This window comes from Bos grunniens, chromosome 10 (genome assembly GCF_055505025.1).
Source record: "Bos grunniens cultivar Pamir isolate PY7600 chromosome 10, Bosgru_T2T1.0, whole genome shotgun sequence".
NCBI classification, from domain to species: Eukaryota; Metazoa; Chordata; class Mammalia; order Artiodactyla; family Bovidae; genus Bos; species Bos grunniens.
Window position 1 is genome coordinate 56,422,181 of NC_141174.1, and position 8,352 is coordinate 56,430,532.

Here is an 8,352-nt window from a genome sequence, read left to right on the forward strand (position 1 = left end):
ACTGGAGTGGGTTGCCATTTCCTTCTCCAGGGGATCTTCCCATCTCAGGGATCGAACCCGCATCTCCCGCATCTCCCACATTGCAGGCAGATGCTTTAACCTCTGAGCCACCAGGGACTCTGTATATCGTCTTGTAGTGACTAGAGAGTACATGGAGATTAAAATTGTAAGTAGGGATTTTCCTGGTAGTCCAGTGGTTAAGACTTTGCCTACCAGTGCAGGGTGTGTGGGTTGGATCTCTAGTCAGGGAGCCAAGATCCCACATGCCTCGTGGCCAAAAAACCAAAACATAAAACAGAAGCAATGTTGTAACAAATTCATTAAAAACTTTTTTAAAATGGTCCAAATCAAAAAGAAACTTACCCAAAAATACATCAGTAATTTGGCTTACAGGACTAAGAATTTCCATTTCCACTTAAAAAGCACTCCTATTATTTTAGGGACTATATGTTGGAGGTTGGAGGAAAAAGTATAGAATTTTTGGCTGCAAAGAGTCTATAATCTACAGGAGGCAATGCAGACATGTTAAATAATAATAATAGGATATGATTGGCAAAATGAGAGTAAATTATACAGAAGTGCATGGAAAACAGGCATTGTTCCCCCTTCCTGGAAGATTTTTAAGCACCTAAAACCAATGGGAAAGGCTTTTCTGGGCATGCTGTATAATTTTCTTGAGTATTCCAGCCACAGTCATGCACAACTCACCCTTACCTCTCAAACCTTAGAAACTAGAGCTCTGTTAGTTTAGATCTGCTTTGATCTTACTATTTACTCTCACCACCAAGTTTTTGCTCATTATTGTAGGTTTATTTCGTCGAACTTAATTTACAACTTTTCCCCTCTTACCCTCCCCTCATTTCTTGTTTTATGCCATTGACTTTCCAAAAAACAAAAAAATTGGGATCTTACTATACTTTTGCTTTTCTCTTAGAGCATCTCCTAATCTTCAGAGCAAAGAGTAGTGTATACCTAAATAAACATAGGCTCTTCGAGATTACAAAATCAGCTTTCTACTCCATGAGGGAGGTCTGCAGGGAGCCAGCCTTTGCTTCCCAGGAAAGCAGATGGATGAGCATCACCACGAACTCATTTAGTCCGTGGGAAGACTCCTCCGTGCTTTTCCTGAGGCCCTTAGAGAAGAGTCACCTGACCTGCTGGGGTTGCCAGACTTCAACTTTCTTAATGGGATAGGAGCCCTGGGGGTCTCTAGGTAATCTTTCTTCCAGCCTTCCATGAAAGACAGAAAGCAAGGTAATGTACATGGGCTTTCACTACTGTGTTTTTTTTTTGTTTTGTTTTTTAATTTTTACTTTTTGGGCACAGCATGTGGGATCTTATTTCCTGACCAGGGATCATATCCTCATCCCATCCATTAGAAGCACAGTCTTAACCCTTAGGCCACCAGGGAAGTCCCTATACTGCTGTATCCATAGGAATTGCTTGGTGATGGCAGCTCCCTTTCACTTTACTAGTTTGGATTCCGACCCAAGAAAAATAAAATATTAGTGATTAACATGGAATAATGAAATTTGAATGAAAAACACTAACCGGGAGAATTAACTCCAGCTTGCATAACAGCAATAAATAGGTGTTACATATTTAAAGGAATATGTAAATTTCATGTAGCGATTTAGAAATTCAAATGAAAACCTATTTGCCATATTTGGATATAGGACTGCAAGGTAAATAAGCCAAATGTACATTTAAAGTACAAGGCACCATATAACTGTAAACATTTCTCAGTTTATTTGTCACAAAAGATTGTAAAAATAGAAAGTCTATAAAGAAAAAGGTCACTAGAAGTCTCACTATCACTTTAAAAAATTATTTTCCATGTGTTTTGCCTGTGTGTATGCAGAGGACTTTCTATTTAAAACTTTGCATACCTGCCTATTTGCTAATCTAGTCTTCACGGTATCATTATATGAAATGGTTAATATGCCATAGTTTGTTATTCTCCTGTTTTTGAAACATCTGGATTCTTTCTGATTTTTTTTGTTCTTATAACTAGAACTGATAGGAAATTCTTTGTATATTTTCTGACTCATAGGAAATGAAAACATACACTTTGGGGGGGAAAAACTATTTATTTTAAGTGTAGGATTTCCTAAATATAGTGTTAAACTGTTTATCAATATGCAGTGATTCCTGCTCCAGCGTGGACTGGACAATCCATTTGATTTCCAGCCTTTGGGTTCTTAAAAAACAAACAAACAAACAAACAAGACAGTTTCTCCAAGCTGGTTGAAATAGAGGGCTTTAAGAAATCCAGTTCCATGTTATCTCTGTTTCTCCCCCACCTCCTCCCACCAACGTAAACTCACAAACTTGAACTTTAACAGATGCTTTCATGGCGGCCACTCTTTCCTGTAACCCATGTTTAGACCCGAAGTTGATAAAAGTGAATATGGGTGTTTGCCAACAAAGATGTCCGTCTAGTCAAAGTTATGGGTTTTCCAGTAGTCATGTATGGATGTGAGAGTTGGACTATAAAGAAAGCTGAGCGCCAAAGAATTGATGCTTTTGAACTGTAGTGTTGGAGAAGACTCTCAAGAGTCCCTTGGACTGTAAGGAGATCCAGCCAGTCCATCCTAAAGGAAATCAGTCCTGAATATTCATTGGAAGGACTGATGCTGAAGCTGAAACTCCAATACTTTGGCCACCTGATGCGAAGAACTGACTCACTGGAAAAGACCTTGATGTTAGGACAGATTGAAGGTGGGAGGAGAAGGGGATGACAGAGGATGAGATGGTTGGATGGCATTACCGACTCAATGGACATGAGTTCGAGTAAGCTCTGGGAGTTGGTAATAGACAGGGAAGCCTGGCATGCCGCAGTCCATGGGGCCACAAAGAGTCGGATACGACTGAGTAACTGAACTGAACTGTTGTGTGGTCTCCGAGGCACTGCTCAGGGTCACTCTGACCTCCGTTTTTGGTAAGAGCCTTAACTACTGGTAGTGAATGGTGATAGATGGATGAAGCAGCAATAGGAGAAACTTAAACTGCACTATGACGGATGCGGTCTAGGATAGAGGTCAAAATCCCAGGCTTTGCCCATTCTTGTTTAAGGACATTTTCCAAACAAGTTTGTTTTGCATTTTGTGTTGTGTCCCCATGTGGTGAACAGGTGGGAGGTTTTTACTGTAAGTTTTTTGCCCTGAGATTGACAGCCTGGAGAGTTTCCTGAAACATGGACTGAAATTGCCATTTCAGAACAAACCCGAATGAATGTATGCCTCAGAACCTATGCCTCAGAGTCTGTTCCAGGGATGTTGCTGGGCTCCGCCCCTTCGCCTCCTCTCTCCTTCTTTGTGTGACAAAAATAAAAACATACAACTACAAAAACAAAAATCAAAAAGCCAGACTTTGAAGTAAGACCAGATTTTTGAAGTCACTCTGCCACTTACTGGTTGTATCACTTTGAGAAAGCTATTTAATGTCTCTGTCTGCATGATGGGGGTGATAATAATAGTACCTGCATCCAGGGCATGATTAAGATGCTACGTGTAAAGTTTTTAGTACAGTGTCTGACACAGCAAGCTTTCAGAGAGAGATAGCTTCATTTTTTTGTGTTGTTATTTAAACACACCTGAGTCTTGTGTCTGCCATCAGCCATTACAGCCACCCTCCCTGGCTTCAAGGAAAAGGCTGCCTCTTGTCTCTTCCATACTCACCTGGGAGGCTGCCATATGGTGCTGCCCTTGCTCTTTCAAGCCTGCCTCTGGTGTTCATCAGGATGGTTCAGAGCCAGATAGCCCACTTGGATTTTCCCCCTGAAATCACAAGGAAATAAGGTTTCATTGCCCTACAGAACTAAAATCCAGGGAATTCCCCAGTGGTCCAGTGGTTAACACTGCGCTTTCACTACTAACGATGGCAGTTCAATCCCTGGTTGGGGAACTAAGATCCTGCAAACTGCACATTGTGGCCAAAAAACCCCTAAAATCCAAAACTGATGAACAATAAGAACAGCCCCTCTCCAGTGGGGGAGGCAGGGCTTAAGTAGACCCTGCAAGACGGAAAGGCCAACCATCACCAGCCCTGTGGGAGCCACCTCCCCCATGCCATCCAGAAGACAGCATGCAGGTCCTGTGTCTCCACCAGGGCACAATGGGGGCTTCTCAGTGACACTATGCAAACCCAGCTCACCCGGCTATTGATCCTCTTCCCACACACCAGAAGGTTATCTAGGGTAACTTTTTCTTCAGACAATAACAAAATCCTCTCCCTCCTCTGGGAAGTCCTTAGCATCTGAGGTCCTGCTTCATGGTTTCCTCTGTTGAGATATGGCTCCTGCCTCTGTATCTCTAGCCTGGAAACAAGGGGTTGGGAGGAGGAAGCAGGCTCTTCTCAGTCAGAGCTCGTTCTGGAGGTACAGAGGCAGGAGCTGTGGCTTTTATCACAGAGTGTGGGGCAGGGTGCAGGGACCCAGCCAGCACCAGGAGCAAAAGCCAAGCACCTGCTCTGTGTGTCTGGGTCTGGTTGGCTAGGGTATCTGACACCGGGGGACATCTTTCCTTTCACACTCTATTGTCCCCTGGCTTCAATTACATTCTTGACTCAGAGCCCAGGAATGGGGAAAACAGGCACTCCAGAAATTCTTGGAGCAGTAGCTCATTCTAAAGTTTGCAGCCTCCCCGCCTCCCTAACCACACCTTGCACTGCTGGTCTCCCAGGTAGAAGCTGTCACCACCACTTCCACATAGCTGGGCCGGGTACCCTCAACCTCAGAACTGGCATTAAGGTGGGTCTTACAGGGTTGTGTACTGAGTGTGTCAGCAAAAGCAGGGGATCCAAAAGAATTAGAAAACATGATAGAATTTAGGTTTTAATATTTCCCCAAAAAAGCATTGATGAAATCACCATTGAAAAAAAATCTAAATATGCTTATTTCCACTTGTATTTTTTATTTTTACTTGAAGTATAGTTGATTTACAATGCTGTGATAGTTTCAGGTGTACAGCAAAGTGATTCAGTTAGACATACGTTTTTTGTTTCAAATTCTTTTCCTTTATAGGTTATTATACTGAGTACACTGAGACATCCTGGAATGTGAAGTCAAGTGGGCCTTAGAAAGCATCACTATGAACAAAGCTAGTGGAGGTGATGGAATTCCAGTTGAGCTATTTCAAATCCTGAAAGATGAAGCTGTGAAAGTGCTGCACTCAACATGCCAGCAAACTTGGAAAACTCAGCAGTGGCCACAGGACTGGAAAAGGTCAGTTTTCATTCCAATCCCAAAGAAAGGTAATGCCCAAAATGCTCAAACTACTGCACAATTGCACTCATCTCACACGCTAGTAAAGTAATGCTCAAAATTCTCCAAGCCAGGCTTCAGCAATATGTGAACCGTGAACTTCCTGATGTTCAAGCTGGTTTTAGAAAAGGCAGAGGAACCAGAGATCAAATTGCCAACATCCACTGGATCATGGAAAAAGCAAGAGAGTTCCAGAAAAACATCTATTTCTGCTTTATTGACTATGCCAAAGCCTTTGACTGTGTGGATCACAATAAACTGTGGAAAATTCTTAAAGAGATGGGAATACCAGACCACCTGACCTGCCTCTTGAGAAACCAGTATGCAAGTCAGAAAGCAACAGTTAGAACTGGTCATGGAACAACAGACTGGTTCCAAATAGGAAAAGGAGTACGTCAAGGTTGTATATTATCACTCTGCTTATTTAACTTGTATGTAGAGTACATCATGAGAAATCCTGGACTGGAAGAAACACAAGCTGGAATCAAGATTGCTGGGAGAAATATCAATAACCTCAGATATGCAGATGACACCACCCTTATGGTAGAAAGTGAAGAGGAACTAAAAAAGCCTCTTGATGAAAGTGAAAGTGGAGAGTGAAAAAGTTGGCTTAAAGCTCAACATTCAGAAAACGAAGATCATGGCATCTGGTCCCATCATAGATGGGGAAACAGTGGAAACAGTGTCAGACTTTATTTTTCTGGGCTCCAAAATCACTGCAGATGGTGATTGCAGCCATGAAATTAAAAGATGCTTACTCCTTGCAAGGAAAGTTACGAGCAACCTAGATAGCATATTGAAAAGCAGAGACATTACTTTGCCAACAGAGGTCCGTCTAGTCAAGGCTATGGTTTTTCCTGTGGTCGTGTATGGATGTGAGGGTTGGACTGTGAAGAAGGCTGAGCGCCAAAGAATTGATGCTTCTGAACTGTGGTGTTGGAGAAGACTCTTGAGAGTCCCTTGGACTTCAAGGAGATCCAACCAGTCCATTCTGAAGGAGATCAGCCCTGGGATTTCTTTGGAAGGAATGATGCTGAAGCTGAAACTCCAGTACTTTGGCCACCTCATGCGAAGAGTTGACTCATTGGAAAAGACTCTGATGCTGGGAGGGATTGAGGGCAGGAGCAGAAGGGGACGACAGAGGATGAGATGGCTGGATGGCATCACTGACTCGATGCACGTGAGTCTGAGTGAACTCCGGGAGTTGGTGATGGACAGGGAGGCCTGGCGTGCTGTGGTTCATGGGGTCACGAAGAGTCAGACACGACTGAGTGACTGAACTAAACTGAACTGAACTGATACTGAGTATAGGACTTCCCTGGCAGTCTAGTGGTTAAGACTTTGCACTTCCAATACAGGGTGCCTTGGTTCAATACCTGACTGGGGAACTAAGATGCTACATGCCACGTGCCCCCCCCCCCCCGCAAAATGTTTAATTTTAAAAAGTATTGAATATAGTTCCCTGTGGTATACAGTAGGTCCTTGTTAGTCCTCTCATTTTAATTTACAAACATGTGAAATCTTAAGCTGACTGCATATCTCACTGATGCCATGGCCGGCCACCACAAGGAGTTGGGCCTGCCTGCAAGCTTCTCACTTGCCTTTGCCTCTCCTGAGCACCCCAACCCACCATCCCCAAACACATGTTCACATACATGCACACCCAGAGCCATCATCACCCCCACCACTACTCTCACATGGGGCAAAGGCTGGCTGCAGTAATGTGTTAGGTTTCATATGTTCTTGTGAGTCAGAAACACATAGAACCTGGGTTCAGTGTCTGGTTCTTCCCAGGTAGACACTGGATGATTTGAGGCAAGTTCTTTTGGCCTCTCTGAATTTGTTTCATCCTCTGTCTAAGCCTGTCCTTTATGATAGCATTAAAGAATAAAAAATATATGTCCAGGGTCTGGTGTGTAGTAGGCTATCAGTAAGTATTAGAGTTGTTGACACCTCTTCTCTACTCTCCTGGCCCATTCTAAAAGGAAGAAAGACCAGAGGTCTGTCTCTAAAAAAGAACCACCACTGTCTCATATTAGCTCAAGACTGAGGGGAGTACCTTTACACTTTGAAGTAGCCTCTTGAGTCACCCACCTCCACTTTAAAAAGGAGGGGCATCTCTGGAAAGAGGCTTGTTCAAATGGTGGTGCTGGCATCATTTTATCAAATTAATACCTATTTGTTTTATTTTAGAGTCAACCATTAACAAAGTACCAGATGAGTGTGTCTGAGGACTCCTCAGGGAGGGAGGCCCAACTGGGAAGGGCAGGGCCAGCCCTGAGCCTCCTTGAGTTTCAGCAAGTGGTGCATTTTTTCCCTACATTTATAACATTTTATATAACTCATAAAAGAGTACTTGTATAAAACTCTACAAAGAGTTGCTAGAGCATACAGTTTCCAAAAATGTCCTGGGTTTTTGTTACACTTAGTTTTCTAAGGGTGCACTCAAATCAATGGTGAAATACAGACATTATACAATGTTTCATTGTCTTTGGTAAAACTATTCTCATTATTTTGTCTCCTCACAGTATTAACTGTGATATCAGGGTCTGCTATCACTAGGATGTCAGAAAAACATTGAGACTGGATCTGTAAGAGGCAAGTATCCCTGAACAACATTAAGAGCCCCTTGGCCCCCTGGCCCCCACTTCTTTTTTTCTTTTTTTGACCCTACAGCACGTGGTATCATAGTTCCCTGACCAGGGATCAAACCCAGCCTCTGCAGTGGAACAAGTGGTGCATTTTCAGCAAAGCTGCTTTGCCAGGCCTTCTGTTGTGAACCTCAAGGGCTGTAGCAAGGGCCATGCCATGGTGGAAGGAGTGGGGGACCTTGTCAAAATGCAGATTCTGACTGTGGTCTGGGACAGGCCTGAGGGTCTACATTTCTCACCAGCACCAGGCGATGCTGGTCCATGGACCTGGACTGGAATGTCAGCATTACTCAGGGAGACTGTAGATGGTGGGAAGAAACAGAAACTAGCTCATTCAGCCCAGGAGTCACAGTCCGGAAGGGAGCCTGTGACGCCCACACCAGCCTAGTCTCTGGGGAATCAAGGCCATGGGAGAGTTCCGCAGGATGGATACAGTGA

The 8,352-nt window shown here is 43.5% G+C and overlaps 1 long non-coding RNA gene across 1 annotated transcript; it reads right to left on the reverse strand.

Annotated features, from left to right (window-relative positions):
* Positions 1-1,830: 1,830 nt before the first annotated feature.
* Positions 1,831-4,544, reverse strand: LOC147364569 (uncharacterized). Its single transcript, XR_015134686.1, has 2 exons — positions 4,156-4,544; positions 1,831-3,779 (listed from the first exon to the last, which is right to left on the reverse strand). It is a non-coding gene; the product is annotated as an uncharacterized LOC147364569 (long non-coding RNA).
* Between the last annotated feature and the right edge of the window lie 3,808 nt (positions 4,545-8,352).